A 17,118-nucleotide genomic window follows, 5' to 3' on the forward strand; every position below is an offset into this window, starting at 1 on the left:
GTCCTCTATATCAAAGTGGAACTAATCAAATTCAGACTTTTAGGGCATATTCACAGTGGGACGTCGTGTTTTAATGTGATGTTAAAGTTACAAGATGTCTGCATTTAGAGGTAACAAACTGTAAGCAGTGAGTTACCACAACGCAACACTTTCAACGCGACGATAACGTCACATTGTGAACGGCCCATAGGTTTATCATTGCAGTGCAGTAAGCTGCGTTGTAAGAATTTGTAACGCAGCTCCGCAACATGGCACTGTGAATGCGACCTTAAGCATTCTAGAAGATATTACACCACTTATTCAAGTGGCTTTAATTCACGGTGACTTCTTGTGAATATGCAATGAGATATATATATATATATATATATATATATATATATATATATATATATATATATATATATATATATATATATATATATATATATATATATATATATATATATATATATATATATCATATAGGTGAACTTTAACAAAGAATATATGCTAGCAGTAACATGAGCAAGCACAATATTGCATTCACCCTGTACAAGCCTACAAAGCTTTATACTTTTTCTACCCATAGGCTTGCTTTCTTGCGGTTCCCCTTCCTTGAGTAGCAGTGACCCTCCCGATCCATGTCCCGGTGATCGGAGGAAACATCCCCACAAGCCTACCTCTTCCTGTTTAAAAACTTGACTTTAGCTGAAATCCAAACATTTTAAGCAATGGTTATGGGAACAGGGGGAAACCAGGAGAGAAACAGACAACGCACAGAGGTATGAGGATCTATCATGAAGACACCCCTGTGCTTAGCTTAGGCAGCTTTGCCACAGGTCAGGTGTCCTTTAATGGAACCCTACTATCTCCATCAAGATAATCTAGCAGTGGTGGTGTCTGGGATGGGACACCCCTGAGGGTGGCTGGACCATGCCTGCACTTCTGACCACCCTCACAGGCCTGCAGCTAGCTTATAGTGAAACTCTTCACAGCCGAGCTTAATCAGTTATTAGTGTGAACAGATATAATGACTGATAATTGGCAAGTGTTATAATGGCATAACGACCTGATTAGTTTCATCTAGAAGAGGGACTTGGAGCTAGCAAATCCCTGAGAAAAGGCGTATTAACTGACATCATCTGCTAGAAACTGTGATTTGCTAATCTCAACGTCTGTATCCATTGAAGGCTAATGACTATAATAGGTGATTTTTTTTTTGCTCATCAATGGTGATAACTAGGGAATGTGTCTGGTCGCTAGGGGCAACAATAATGAATATGTTCCAAGAATGAGATCAAGGATTAGAGACAATGAACAGCTTCATCCAGAGCAGAGCATCCACCAGGCAACCTAGGCAGATGCCTGGGGCCTGGTGGATGTCAAGGGGCCCAGCTACTACCTTCTTTGACTATTCTCCCACCTCAGATTACCATTAACACTGTCAGTGGAGTCAAAGCTACTTTCTTGCCTGGGGCCACATTTCATCTCTGGCTTCATCTGTCTCTCTGTAGCAGGGCACATGAAGAACTGTTGCCATCGGTGATTTTATGCTCTGTATGCTCTATTTAAGCTTGTAAAATGCAGTACAGTTGTTCCTCTTACCCACAGTCTTCTGGAACTGTAAAGCTAGCCATACATGGGTCAATAAAAGGCTGATCTAAATAAAAACTATTTCGATTTTTAAACAGCAGGAATTGGCAACATTTGGCTTAGAACACTCCAACACTACAAAAGAAGAAAGCCACATTCAGACATATTAAAGTGCCTGTTTATCAAAGCCCCCATATACCTTTGGCCAGGACATTAATAGGCATATTTGTCTCCCCCTACTAAACTAAACGCCTTTAAGCGTCTGGGCCACAGGTATTGTGCCCCGGACGTCTAAAGGCATTTAGTAAAAAAATTTAGCTCAGTGCCAACTTCCTATTTGGCTTGAAATATGCAAATAATTCCAAGTTGATGCAGAATTGTGGAAGTGTTTCTGAAATATTACTGCAACTGTTAATGTCGCTTGAAATTGGACAGATCAAATGCTTTTACTTCAAAATTTGATTCGCCCGTTTACATTTTAGAATTTCATAATACCTGGCATAAATCTGTATCATAATTCTCAATCATCTCCCATTTATTTGCATCTCAATGGCAATTCCTACTGACTTATGTGGACTTTGGTACGTGTAGATTTGGGCAAAACATTTAATAAACACAATTCAAACATAACTGGCACTGGCGTGTAGGATTTTAAAAATTAGCTGGAAGCCTAAGGGTTAAGCCTTGCACGCGTGCTGTACGGTTGTTGGACAAGAAAGCCAGTGGGGGACACCTCTAGTAGGTGTGCAGCTCCTCCTCAATGTCTTGGCGGTCTAATCACCTGGCAGATTGGCTTGGCTGAGGGGTCCATCTGAAAATGGCACCTGCGAAAAATGGCGCACGGTGTCGCCGCTAATCCGTTTGACGCTTATCGCTATTTAACGTTAAAGCCTTATTGTTATTTAGCGTTAACACACAGAACCCTCTCTGTACCTATCCCTAACCCTAAGACCCCCCTGGTGGTGCCTAACCCTAACCACCCCCCTGGTGGTGCCTAACCCTAACCACCCCCCTGGTGGTGCCTAACCCTAACCACCCCCCTGGTCGTGCCTAACCCTAACCACCTCCCTGGTGGTGCCTAACCCTAACCAACCCCCTGGTGGTGCCTAACCCTAACCACCCCCCTGGTGGTGCCTAACCCTAACCAACCCCCTGGTGGTGCCTAACCCTAACCACCCCCCTGGTGGTGCCTAACCAGCCCCCTGGTGGTGCCTAACCCTAAATCTCCCCTGGTGGTGCCTAACCCTAACCTTGACAGTGTTACATTAAATCCATTCACTGTTTTGCAGTTAAATAACTTCTGCAGTTTGGCTTATGTAGTGCGCTATTGATAAATAACGTTACTGTGCGCAATACCGTCTGCTGTTTGGCATATGAATGGCACTATTGATAAATAATGTTACTGTGCATAACAACTTCTGCAGTTTGGCCTATGTAGGGCGCTATTGATAAATAACGTTACTGTGTGCCGTTTTTCTTCTTTTTTCCCTGTGCGCCATTATTATGCAGTACTAACGATAAATAGAGATAAGCATATCTTTTAATGCGGCGCCATTTATATGCATAGGCACTGTGCTCCATTATTCACTGATCCGTGGCTGAGTGCAGACTGAGGGCATTGTTCTCCTACTCACGTCACAAACCCTGTTGTGTCCCACACTGTTGGCCCTCCTCCTCCCTGCATAGCAATACAACAAGGCTATCAACACATCTGTACAGCCACAGCCTCAAACTGTCCCGATCATTGCCGGTTGACAGTCCCAGCATGGATGTATGAGGCTTTAGAGACACAAGATCTGCTAGACAGTCAAGAAATTTGCATAGTTTAATGTGATTCGGGACCACATGTAGTTAACACTACACCGCACTGATGTGGTGTAGTTTTAACTCCATCCCCTCCCGTCGTGCATGTAGTCACAGAAGTTGTAAACCTCGGTCAGCAGAAGTTGTAAACCTCGGTCAGCTCCTGATTACTGTGAGCCAATAACAGTGATCAGGAAGTAAACAAAAGAAGAAGGCTCTGGTCCTTAAGAGGAAATCCAGTGAAAATAATGTAATAAAAAAGTGCTTCATTTTTACAATAATAATGCATAAATGATTTAGTGTTTGCCCATTGTAAATTCTTTTCTCTCCCTGATTTACATTCTGACATTTATCACATGGTGACATTTTTACTGCTGGCAGTTAATGTCAGTAGAAGGAGATGCTACTTGCTTTTTTGGCAGTTGGAAACAGCTGTAAACAGCTATTATTTCCCACAATGCAACAAGGCTCCCACAGTGTGATGTCAGAACCAAGGACCTGACATCACACTGTGGGAGGGCTTTCACCACAATATCAGCCATACAGAGCCCCCTGATGATCCGTTTGTGAATGGGAAAAGATTTCTCCAGGGAAAGGGGTATCAGCTACTGATTGGGATGACGTTCAGTTGTTGGTTATGGTTTCTCTTTAAGGGGCCAGTGCCTGTCGATCCCAAGCAGGTTGAAGGGGATCAACACAGCTGCCGTATCCCTCTTGCTACAGTGTCCCTTTAAGGGTAAAAAAACAAAACCTAATAACAACTGACTGATACTTTGAGGGACCCCTAAACAGCATCACTCTCATTATTCTCACACAAAGGCCAAAAATGTCAAATGGATGGTTGCTTTTATGCGGCTATGAAACCGGATCTCTGTACAAAATGCTCTCCAAGCTCATGTAACATTTTCACTGCTATGATGAATATATTTAAATAGCTTACATATTTGCACATCTTTCACGCATTATTGCACAGTAAAGGAAGTCAAACCACACTCATATGTTTGCGTGACCCACCATACATATTTAAGCTTAAGCTATATGCAGTTCTTTTAACTACTTAATTATTTAACAGGAACTTGAGGTGAGAGACATATGGTGGCTGCCATATTTACTTTTTTTTCCCCTTGTGAACAATACCAGTTGCTGATCTTTCTGGTCAGTGGTATCTGAATCACAAACCTGAAACAAGCATGCAGCTAATCCCAGATTTTGACATGAGACATGAGATCTGCATGCTTGTTTAGGGTCTAGGGTTAAAAGTGTTGAGGGCACAAGATCAGCAGGACAGCCAAGCAATGTGCATTGGAAATAATAAGGTCAACCTCTATATCCCTCTAACTTCGAATTCCCTTTAGAAAACTTGCCATGCCTATTGCCTAGACTATCCCAAGCAAGTTGATTACAGGTAGAGCTGTGAGTACTACAGGATATTTTTCCCTTGTTTAAAATGATGTATATTATACGTACTGAACACACAATAATAGCTACATACTGCATGCTGAGATGTGTATTATATATATAGCAGTGCACTCATATACTCTCTAGTGTGTACATTAGCCTCACCTACACCTTCTCTAGGTTTGGGTTTGGCATTGTTACAAACTTTGTATATTCAAACACTAATCTTTTAATGTTGATCCAAGGTTGGATATGATTACCTCTGGAACCAAACTTTATGTAAGTTGCTTAGGATAATATCAGTGCAATAACAGATTCAGCATGGAGCAGGAACACCTACATTTACTTTGAAAGCAAATAAGTGACACAGTAATAAGAATGTTAGAATATGGATGTGACCCTGGATGACAGTCACCATGCAACAGCAGTCTAGGAACTTTGCAGGGAAAGGATCTGCTCACTAATAGCCCTGTTACCATGCAGGACACAAAAATATGAAGACCAATAGCAGTGAGCTCTTCATCTCCATCCAAGCTCTACCAGTTTTGGGCAACAGAGCTTTAGGCCTCTTTCACAGTGGGACGTTAAAGTCGCACGTTAGAAAATATTTTAACGTGGACTAACGCACAGCAATATTAAGTCTGTGCAACATTCACAGTGCACACGTTGCGTTGTGTGTAACGTGTAGCAATATTTAGAAAGTGTTGCATGCTGTGCGTTTATCAACACATTTGCTACGTTATGTGTGTTGCACATGCTTAGTAAGTTTTTTTTTTTTAAATGTAACGCATGCGCCGTTTTCGTTCCATCACTGTGCGACGAAAACGGCACACCAAACGCAGGGCTGAATAACGTCCAAGTTATAGTCTTTCAATGCGTTGCATTAGGGGCACGTTATGCAACCTTAACGTCACATCAAACGCAACGTCCCACTGTGAAAGAGGCCTTAATCATCAGAGATGAGTGAGCATGATCTCCTCTGCTCCAGCCATCCAATCGTTGCTCTGGTTACTGTGAATGACGCAAGCTGGGAGAGAAGAATAGAGAAAAGAAGGCGGCAGCGATGGTGGATGGAGGGAACTTCTTTCATAGGGTACATTGAGCAGTTGGAACACCTCTTAAATCACCCCTAAACATTATACTGGGGACCTCCTTGACAAGGGCAGTCAAAGAGTTAAACCCACCTTGAGTGGAGAGTATAAAAGTGAAATATGCATTGAAACGTGGCACACAGTGATCTCTCAGAGCACCAATGTCTTGAAAAATATCTCCAGCCTGGTGCCAACATAATGCTTGGTGACCCAAGATTTCAGTTTTGCCTCAATTGCATTTTCAAAGATTCGCAACATCCTTGTGGTTTCTAATAAGTAGGAATCCTGGCTAAATCCGAGTCTTTGTAAAGCAACCATTACAGAGAATGTCATGAAAAAGTACTGTAGAATTTCGTTATAATAAACTCTGATATAGTAAGCTCAGTCCTCAGGTCCCAGCAAATGCATCTGTATGAACATACAATGTATGACCAATTCTGATATAGTAAACTACTTTTCCTGGTCCTCTGAAGTTCACTATAAGGACTTATTCACAGTGGGATGTTGCGTTGTGAATGTGACGTTAAAGTCGCAACGTGGCATTACAACACAACGCAAAAAAAAGGTATTAACGCTGCATTACCGTTGCATACAGTAGGTACAGTAAAGCATACAGGCAAGTATGCTTTCCTGTACCCAGTAACATGTGCGTTTAGAGGTAACGCAAAGCAGCAGTGCCTTACAATAACGCTACACATTACAATGCAACGCTAACGTCGCACTGTGAACGTCCCATAGGCTTATCATTGCAGTGCGGTAAGCTGCGTTATAAGAGTTTATAACGCAGCTCCGCAACGTCCCACTGTGAACATAGCCTAAAAGGATTCTTCTGTATATGCAGAATTGCTACAGTACATTGCATATATACACTCTGGTCAAACAGGTCACACATTGTACACATCTAAAGATATAAGCTTAAAATATAATCACAGCAAGGATATAAATTGACAAAAAATGTTATCCTAAACTATCCGAAGAATAATAATACATACTACCAGCACTTGAGTAACTGATAAAACAAAAATGAAATAACTGCAATATCATAGAAAATCCTCAATAGAAAAAAAGGACGCAAGCCAGGAGATTTCATACCAAAACTCAGAGGCGTGAAAATGAGAAGAGTCCCATCCAGCATTCTGCTTCAGGGGAAGCAGAACTCCCACTATGTATCAAGGCCAGAGAGCAGCTCATTCAGAAAGTAGTACTTTTTTAATGTTAGTTTTTGTTTTTAATAAGACAAAACAAATAAGATTTATATTGTGCTTTTTTCCTGGTAAACTCAAAGCACTTGAGCTGCAGCCACTAGGGCACCCTCTATAGGCAGTAACAGTGTTAAGAAGTCTTGCCCAATGACTCCTTACTAAACAGGAATAGCCAAGAGTCAAACCCAGGTGGCATGTGTCAGAGGCAGAGCCCTTTAGGCCAGGTTCACAGTGCCCCGTTGCGTTGCAGAAAAATTCTGCATGTCGACTTACTGCCCATTCAATTCTGTGGGTCTGTTCACAGTAATGGTTCGCATTAGTCTAACACGCGCCACACAGGCTTTGCATTAAAGTCTATGTCCAGTCTCAATTGCAGTTCACTCATTTTAACACGTGCCTTATGCAAGTGACCACTGTGAACCTAGCCTAAAGGGAACCTAGGGTGAGAATAATATGAAGGCTGCCATAATTATTTCCTTTTAAGCAATACCAGTTGCCTGGCTGCCCTGCTGGTCCTCTGCCTCGAATACTTTCAAACATAGACCCTTGAACAAGCATGCAGAAGGTTGGGGGTTTCTGACAATATTGTCAGAACTGACAAGATTAGCTGCATGCTTGTTTCTGGTGCAATTCAGTTAACTACTGCAGCCAAATAGATCAGCAGGACTGCCAGGCAACTAGTATTGTTTAAAAGGAAATGAATATGGCAGCCTCCATATCACCCTCACCTCAAGTTAACGTTAACCAGTACACTATCCAGCCACTGATGGATAGTGTAATGGTTTGGTGATAAGGGTTTGCTCTAACTTGTTAACATGTCTGATTATGCATCATGATCATGCCAATTAAACTATGAGAATGTCAATGTCATTCTTTACCAACAAAACTCTGGCATCAGGTGTCTGACTACGGATCATCACCTATTTTCCTCACACAAGGTAATAGACCTTGAAAATGCTGTATGTGTAGCAGTTACTATATAGACAGAAGACTATCTGTCAAACCTGATGAGAAATCAGTCGCCAATACTGAACCATGGTGATGGATGTAAGCCCCCCCCCCACCCCTTCAGTCCCCCAAATACAGAATACAGTGGTGACGTTAAGTTACAGTAAGTAACAGGCTTACCAGAACCATGCAGTGTCTTCCTTCCACCAGCTCAAGCTTGGTTTCCTTGTGACTCCTGTCCCCTTAACCAACACACAGAACTGGAAATACAACTATATTGCAGCCTATAAGAATTCCACACCCACGGTCACACAAAGACCATTTCAGTGACAGTCACGCACAGAAGGACGTATGCAGACAACCAGCAGTGCTGTCCTCTAATGTTATTGTACATATGGAATTCCCAGGATGGGGAAGCATTGCTTGGAGATGTGTCTTGCCATAGCTCACCCACCTCTGGCAGTGCCACACTTCTGGAATGCCACTGGAGTGCTGCCAAGTCTCAGCACTGCCGCATTGTTGTCACTGGTTACACGAGTGATTTCACTTGTAAGCATAATAGAGCTGATGATTAAACTGAAAGGAATGGTGTTGTGAAAAATAAATAAAATCAGATTTGTTTACTAAAGGCCGGTACAGATGTCAGTGGTGCAGGTGAGGGCTGTTTTCCACTTAGAACTGTGATCGCAGTCAGAGTTGCGCTAGGATACAATCACGCTACTGTGATTTCCCCTACCCCGATTCTGCCACGAGCTGTTGGGTGTACGCTGCCATTGCGGTGTGTTTGAGATTTCCGACAGGAGAAAAACAAAACAGACCGGAACAGTTTTGAATCGCCAAAACGTCAGAAAATCACATAATGGCGCAATCGCTATGCATATATTTTATATAGGAAGCAAATCACACGAAAAATGCAGCCGGCGCGACGACTGCAATCTAATGGAAATTACCCATGTGGCTTCCATCAGTTTAAAGAGTACCTAGCGTTTTGTGATTGCATCACAAAACGCATGTAGTGGAAAACAACCCTTATGCCAGAAACCCACTAGGAGCGATTTCTAAGCGTTAGCGATTTGAAAATGCTCTTGCTAATGCAATGCTATGGGGGATTTTTATAAAATCACATTGCTCAAGTGGGATCACACCCATAGCATTACATTAGCAAGAGTTTTCAAATTGCAAAACGCTCAGAAAATCGCTCCTAGTGGGTTTCTGGCCTTAGGGCTTGTTCACACTAAGGACGTTTGCGGGTATTTTTTGAGCGCAGGTGATTTCAGAAATCGCCCTAAAAGCGCTTGTTCAATGAATTCCTATGAGAGTGTTCACATATAAGCAGTTTGATTCCGATCCGCTCACCACAGCACTTTGTAAAGCGATTTCCCAAGCGATTTGATGAATAAATACATTGTAGTTATTTATTTCCGGTTAAAAGAGTTCACTTCCTGACGTCAGGAAGTGGAAAAAAAAACACGCTTTCTAAGCGCTTTGAAAAGCGTTTGAAAGGCGATTTTAAAAATCGCTAAAAATTGCTCAGCGCTTGAAAAAGCACTGGGCGATTCATAATTTGAACAAGGCCTTAAGGTGTGGGGGACAACCAGCAGCACCCACAGTGATGTCCCAACTGATAGCAGAGGGATTTTATTATTTTCTTTGGATCTGTTTGTGATCTTTTTCTTCTCTCAAAAGTTAGTAAGCTTGGATCACTTACAAGGGAAAACAGGGGTGTGTTATAGTACGGTTAATACAAATAATTCAGCGCTGATGTGAATGTTATTCTAATTTTACTCAAATTTATGCATCTTGGAATTAGACCAATGCAATGCATCAGCTGCTGTGTTGGTATTGGTGTTACTTCAGTAGAAAAGCACTAGGTAACAGAGTTAGCAATAGCTTCTCATCAGATTGCTGCTGCTTTACCTCAGTTAAAGGGGCACTATGGCGAAAAATTGTAAGATTTAAAATATGTGCAAAATAGACAAGTAAGAAGTACGCTTTTTCCAGAGTAAAAATGAGCCATACATTACTTTTATCCTATGTTGCTGTCACTTACAGTATGTAGTAGAAATCTGACAGAAGCGATAGGTTTTGGACTAGGTAGAAGAGATCAGCAGCACCACGTGGATGTATTCAAGCTCTTTATTGCATAAAGATAGCGCCCAGGGACAGCGACAGACGCTGTTTCGGAGACAAGCTCCTTCCTCAAGCTGTATAGGCTCACTCAAAAGAGATAACAAACACAAAGGCATTTATATACAGTTTCAGTAGGGTCACATGGACCAATCAGATAACATCACAATACAAAAAAGCATGAATATCCAATCACAGGGCAAAGCATAATGAGAGGACCTGATGGGAAACAGATATGTAAATCAGCAGCCGTTATCACAGCATGATTTGAAAAGTGTCATAACCCCAATGGCCAATCAGCACTTACCAAGTCAGGAGGACCTGATGGGAAACCACAGCAATGTCATAACGCTCCTCCCAATCTCCCAGGGGGCAATGCAAGAAGCGTACTGCTGAAAAACGGAACGAATGACGTCATGACATCATCCGTTTCCATGTATAAATGCGTCCTAGCAATGCGTAAAAACGTACGCGTAAGATTCTCAATAGCATCCATGCGTAAAAGCGTCCTAACAATGCGTAAAAGCGTACGCGTACAAAAAGGCCTCCGTGCGTAAAAACGTCCAAACCACGCGCCAAAAACGCGAAAAAAACGTACGCATAAAATCAAATACAGAACCATATAGAATAGCTGCTATACCGAATGCAAAAATACGCAAACTGGCGCATAAAACGCATATAATGCAGAACATGCTGACAAAGTCAGCACCATAAATCATCAAATGATGACAAAAAGCGAAAAAATGCTAGTGCTGTGGTAAAGTAAGGCTGAGTGTGCCATGAGAGATAACCACCCTTATAGATAGATCGTTGTATTAGATGTAAAAAATACAATAACAATAAAGAGACCTGCACATCAAAAAGTAGCAACCCCCAGAATACTCAAAGTGTAACCACAAGGGAAACACACATAGCTGGACTCGGCAGTCAGCACACCGCCGACGCAGCATAGCAGACCGCACAAGAACATGTGAGGGCACAATATATCAATGAATCTTATACTCATATAGGATATAAAAGTTTAAATGCAAAAAGAAAGGTCATAATCCCGGTTGAGACCGCCCCCTCCCAGGGTACCCAACCTCCTAATCCAACCGGCCTCCCGCCTAAATAATTCCTTTTCCCTATTTCCTCTAAAATGAACAGGAACCCCATCTATAACTTGCACACGGAGCTGTGGTATAGAGTGGCGGAACTGGGTGAAATGGGCCGAGACAGATTGGGACATATTCTTGGTCCTAATGGCCGATTTATGTGAGGAGATACGTTCACGCAGTCGCTGAGTGGTCTCTCCCACATATAATAGCCCACATGGGCATTTTAGTATATAAACTACATATGAAGAATCACACTGTGGCGTAGTGGTTAGCTCTCTCGCCTTGCAGCGCTGGGTCCCTGGTTCGAATCCCAGCCAGGGCACTATCTGCAAAGAGTTTGTATGTTCTCTCCGTGTCTGCGTGGGTTTCCTCCGGGCACTCCGGTTTCCTCCCACATTCCAAAAACATACGGATAAGTTAATTGGCTCCCCCTAAAAATTGGCCCTAGACTACAGTACTTACACTACATAATATAGACATATGGCAATGGTAGGGATTAGATTGTGAGCTCCTTTGAGGGACAGTTAGTGACAATATATATATATACTGTACAGCGCTGCATAATATGTCGGCGCTATATAAATACTAAATAATAATAATAATAATGTATACAGACCACGTATGCTGAACTCAGTACCTTTGGACGGGTGCCTAAACTTATCTCCCTTAAAATTCAAGCCACACATATGACATCCTAGACATGGAAAGGTGCCACTTCGGCCACTCTGTACTACAGCTCGAGGTGTGCGTGCTCGAATCTTGTCCCTAACTGTAGGGGCTCGTTTGAAGGATAACAAAGGAGGAAATTTAAACTCCGGAACCTGAGGAAAAGCACTTTGTAAGAGGCCCCAATGCTGCCGTACAATGGACCAGGGGCGTAGGAATAGGCCCTGCAGCCCCTGCGCCCGCGGGGGGGCCCGGCCCCCCCCTGGGGCCCGCTCGGGCCGTTTTGTGGGTGCTGGAGGGGTGGCAGCATGAGGGGAAAGCCTTGCCCACAGTCGGCGGGGAGAGGGGTAGTTCCCCCCTCTCCCTCACCTCGGGGCTCTCCCCTCTGCGCTCCCCTCCAGCTCGTAAGTGTGTGGGGCTGTGGTGGGCAGCGGGCAGCGGCGGGCAGATACATACCTGCTTCCGTGCGTTCCATCGGAGACTTCACCCTCTAGCGGCTGACGTCACTTCCGGAAGTGACGTCAGCCGCTAGAGGGAGAACTCTCCAATGGAACGCACGGAAGCAGGTATGTATCTGCCCGCCGCCCGCTGCCCACCACAGCCCCACACACTTACGAGCTGGAGGGGAGCGCAGAGGGGAGAGCCCCGAGGTGAGGGAGAGGGGGGAACTACCCCTCTCCCCGCCGACTGTGGGCAAGGCTTTCCCCTCATGCTGCCACCCCTCCAGCACCCACAAAACGGCCGCGAGCGGGCCCCAGGGGGGGAGGGGGGGCCCGCTCTGAAAATCTGCAGGGGGGGCCCGGTGGGGCCTAGTTACGCCCCTGCAATGGACCCCAGCTTATAGCTGCAGGCATTGTACCTGGAAACAAAAGGGAGTCTCACTCCTCCATGGCGTCTTCTGGTGGGTCTATTGGAAACCAGGGTGTGTTCAGGGTACCCCCTTGACCTAAATCTGTCCCTCATTTCATTAAGACGAATCTCGCACTGGCCAGAATCTGACACAATCCTGGAGACTCTCTGCAATTGTCCACCAGGAATGTGTTCCCTAGTCGACCTGGGGTGGAAGCTAGAGAATTCCACAACAGAATTTCTATCTGTTGGTTTAACATACAGATCTGTCTGGAAACCACCGGGTCCCAAGACAACCTGAGTATCCAGAAAGGAAACACTCTTCGAGTCAAAGTGTGCCGTCAATCTAATGGGGGGGCATTTGCTCGAAAGCTCACTAGGGTGCCTATCGACTGTGGTGCAACAAGGTTTTGGACTAGTTCATGGGGGATTTTTAGGGATTTATTTATTTTCAAAAGTACTTAGTGATTGGCAGTTGCTTTGTCCACCTGTCAAAAACCTGTGTAGCGTGCAGGGAAGCTGGCCAGCATCATTGTTTAAATCATTTTTAGGGAATATCTTTATAAAGAATAAAAGCCTTGCTGAGAGGAAACAGTGAATTCGGGCGCCTGAGGCAAGTGGACAAAAAGGGCGCCGCCATTCACTCCCATAATAAATATCGTTTAATGGGCGCCCAACAGGAAAAAAGGGCACCAGGGAAAAATAACGTTTTACAAGCGGCGCCCGGAGACTTTTACTGTTTTATAACTGCTTCTCATGATTACACATTATTTAATGATTTATAATTTTTTAAACATTATTTTTAAACGAAAAACAGTACAACCTTTATTAAAACATTATTTTTAAACGAAAAACAGCACAATATTTTTTTCAAACGTTATTAATGCTTTTCACAGGTCTTAGGTTTAGGCACCACCAGGGGGGTGTTAGGGTTAGGCACCACCAGGGGGGTCTTAGGGTTAGGCACCACCAGGGGGGTCTTAGGGTTAAGCACCACCAGGGGGGTCTTAGGTTTAGGCACCACCAGGGGGGGTCTTAGGTTTAGGCACCACCAGGGGGGGTCTTAGGTTTAGGCACCACCAGGGGGGTCTTAGGTTTAGGCACCACCAGGGGGTTCTTAGGTTTAGGCACCACCAGGGGGGTCTAGGGGTTAGGGGTAGGTACAGGGAGGGTTCTGTATGAGAGTAGGGTTAGGTATAGCTGTAGTAAAATTCTTATTAATCTTTTATAAAACGTTATTATACATTTCACTTTTAAACAGGGAAGATTAACGTTTTTACAATTGCCGATTTCATACACATTATTTAATGATTTATAACTTTATAAAACATTATTTTTAAACGAAATATAGCACCATTTTTTTTAAACATTATTCATGCTTATCGTTTAAAACCCTGTGCCCTTTTTTCTCGACGCCCTTTTTTAACGTACGCTTGATGAGAACCCCCTATGAAGAGATGGACTGGTCCAAAACCTCTCACTTTTGTCAGATTTCTTTTACCTACTGTAAGTGACAGCAACATAGGAGAAAAGTAATTTATGGCTTATTTTACTCTGGAAAAAGCGTACTTCTTATTTGTCTATGTTTGCACATATTTTACATTTTACAATTTTTCGCCTTAGTGTCCCTTTAAGGTGGCCATACACACTACGATAAAATGATCCCGTTTTACAGCAATTTGATAAAAACGATCCGCTGTTTCAGAAAATCAGGAAGAGTGGAGTTTCTGGAAAATGGAATGGCGTAGGAAAGCTTGAGCACACATGTGTGGTACATTGGTCAGATTTTTTAAATGCTGCAATCAATCAGAAACATTTATTGTAATTCTTGAATTGAAAAGAAATGTAGAAAATGGTATGGCGTGTGTGGTGACCTTTAGGATAGTGATTGTGAATTATTGTTGCTTGGCTTAAAGAAGAACTCCAAGTAGTGCATGCAAAAAAACTGGCTGTCACTGTCAGCTCTAGCTTGCAGTTGTACCTGGCATGGGGTTTGAACCTCAATAAAAGAGCTTTTTTACATATTGGTGGTGCCGACTACTTCCTGAATTTGGATTCATGCAAAAATATATTTGCTTATTATGGACAGCTAAGTTTCCTTTAACTGGATATTTTTGTATTGTATTTTGCTTGTCTCTTATCTCTTGTTCTTTCTTACATAAATTGCTGAAAAAAATTGAGATGGCATCGCTTCTCATTATTGGAATAATTAAAAGGACTTTGTTCTTCTCCTTCTATTGTTATGCAATGGCCAGCAGAAATACCAGGCAGCATTCCCACTTATCCCTACCATTTACAGTATTTGCGATGGAAATTGCACCTGAATTCTGTTATGTGTGAAAGGGGCTAAACTGACATGCAGACTGCAGTCATTAGGATTTGCTGGTAGTGCCGTGCAGTGGAGCTGAATTGATGTCCCCAGGATACTAAAAACCAAATTAAAGGATCAGTAAGGCTTGTTTTTATAATTGTTTTACCAGAGAAGAGAAGGGCGTGGAATGTGCATGAAGGGTATTCTGGGAGCCCAGAGTTCCTGTAGGAAACAAACTCATTATATGAAGGCAGTACAGTGCTGCAAAGAGAACATGCTAATAACCAACTAATGACAATGACACAAAGGGACTGATATGCATTGCTAACCCAAAGGATTACAGTTTGCAGCCCTTTGACCACAGGACAAGAAGATCTGCCCCATCTCCATGCAGAGGCCTATCTGGGTAATATAGCGCCTATGGCAAACACTAACATTGCACCCCCATATCCATTTGTGCCCCATATCCAATGGCGCCCAATATCCATACTGGAGGTGTCCCTCCTGTATTGATATCCAGAGGTGTCCACCCCAGTATAGGAAGCCAGAGGTGCCCCACAGAATATGTAGTGAGAATTAGCTCCCCGATATTGGTAATCAGAGGTAGCCCCCAGTATAGATCAACAGACTTAGCCACTCAGTATATGTAGCCAGATAGCCAGAGGTCGCCCCCTAGTATAGGTGGAAATACGTAGCTTTCCCAGTATACTGTAGGTAGCCAACCAGTTTAGGTTGCCCTCCCAGCATAGGTAATTAGATGAGTCTCTCCTACCCCAGCATAAATAGCCCCCCAGTATAGGTTGCTAGAGTTAGCCCCCCAAGTATAAGTCATGTGCAGCATCCCTCAGTATGGTGGAGGAGCACGAGGGAGGAGGGGGCAGCCATGGCACCCATGGTGTTGTGGCACCCATGGCACAAGTCATGCCTGTACCCCTCTAGATATGCCTCTGCCTCCATGAGCCCACAGCAGAGGTTAGGGGTCATAAATGAACAGGGGCGTATCTAGAGATGAGCGTAATGACTTAATTACGATTTCGCGAAATTTCACGTAATTAGTGTAATTACGATTATGGCCGTAAGTACATAATCGTAATGAAGAAGGATTTCGCGAAATTCCGCATAAGCGTAATTTTTCGCGTAATTTTCGCATTACAGTGGGTATTGCGAAATTACGTTTGCCTTGCATGCAACCATTTGTAAGCGTAGTTACATAACGTAATTTCGCGATAGTTCATATTACTGTAAGCGTTAATTTTCGCGTTACGGTGGGTAACGCGAAATTACGTTTGCCTTGCATGCAAACGTTTGTAAGCGTAGTTTACACCCTTGAACTGTGCATGCTTAGTTTTTACATTATTTAACGCGAAAAAGCGTTTATATGCGAAAAAATTTTAGCGTTCGTCTGACTACCGCTGATTCGCTTCTGATTGGCTAATGCGAACAAGTAATTTTTTATAGCTAACAAGTAATTACGAAATTCGCGAAATTACGAAGAAATGCGAAATTACGGGATGGTTTAACGCAAAATTACGTTATTGTTTAACGCGAAATTACGTTATGAACGAAACGCGAAATTACACGTTGAAAATTACGCTTACGGTATTTTCAATTACGATTTTAATGGCAATTACGCTACCATACCTTCGCATCGTAATAGCAAATTTCGCATGCGTAATTATAGTAACGTGAATTTTTTTGCGATAACTTGCAACGAGTCTTTTACAGCTCTCTGGAGGAATTTTGGCCCACTCATCTTTGCAGAATTGTTGTAATTCAGCTTTATTTGAGGGTTTTCTAGCGTGAACCACCTTTTTAAGGTCATGCCACAACATCTCAATATGATTCAGGTCAGGACTTTGACTAGGCCTCTCCAAAGTCTGCATTTTGTTTTTCTTCAGCCATTCAGAGGTGGATTTGCTGGTGTGTTTTGGGTCATTGTCCTGCTGCAGCACCCAAGATCGCTTCAGCTTGAGTTGACGAACAGATGGCCGGACATTCTCCTTCAGGATTTTTTGGCAGACAGTAGAATTCATGGTTCCATCTATCACAGCATG

General features: G+C 43.2%; 1 protein-coding gene across 1 annotated transcript in view; it reads right to left on the reverse strand.

Moving 5' to 3' along the window:
- The window catches only part of SYT8 (synaptotagmin 8), a 106,738-nt gene extending 98,314 nt beyond the window's left edge, over window positions 1-8,424 (reverse strand). Inside the window, exon 1 of the mRNA XM_068259708.1 lies at window positions 8,195-8,424. The gene's annotated coding sequence lies outside the window, so the exon portion shown is untranslated. The remainder of the gene's footprint in view (window positions 1-8,194) is intronic.
- Between the last annotated feature and the right edge of the window lie 8,694 nt (window positions 8,425-17,118).

Source organism: Hyperolius riggenbachi, chromosome 11, assembly GCF_040937935.1.
Source record: "Hyperolius riggenbachi isolate aHypRig1 chromosome 11, aHypRig1.pri, whole genome shotgun sequence".
In the NCBI taxonomy this organism is placed as follows: Eukaryota; Metazoa; Chordata; class Amphibia; order Anura; family Hyperoliidae; genus Hyperolius; species Hyperolius riggenbachi.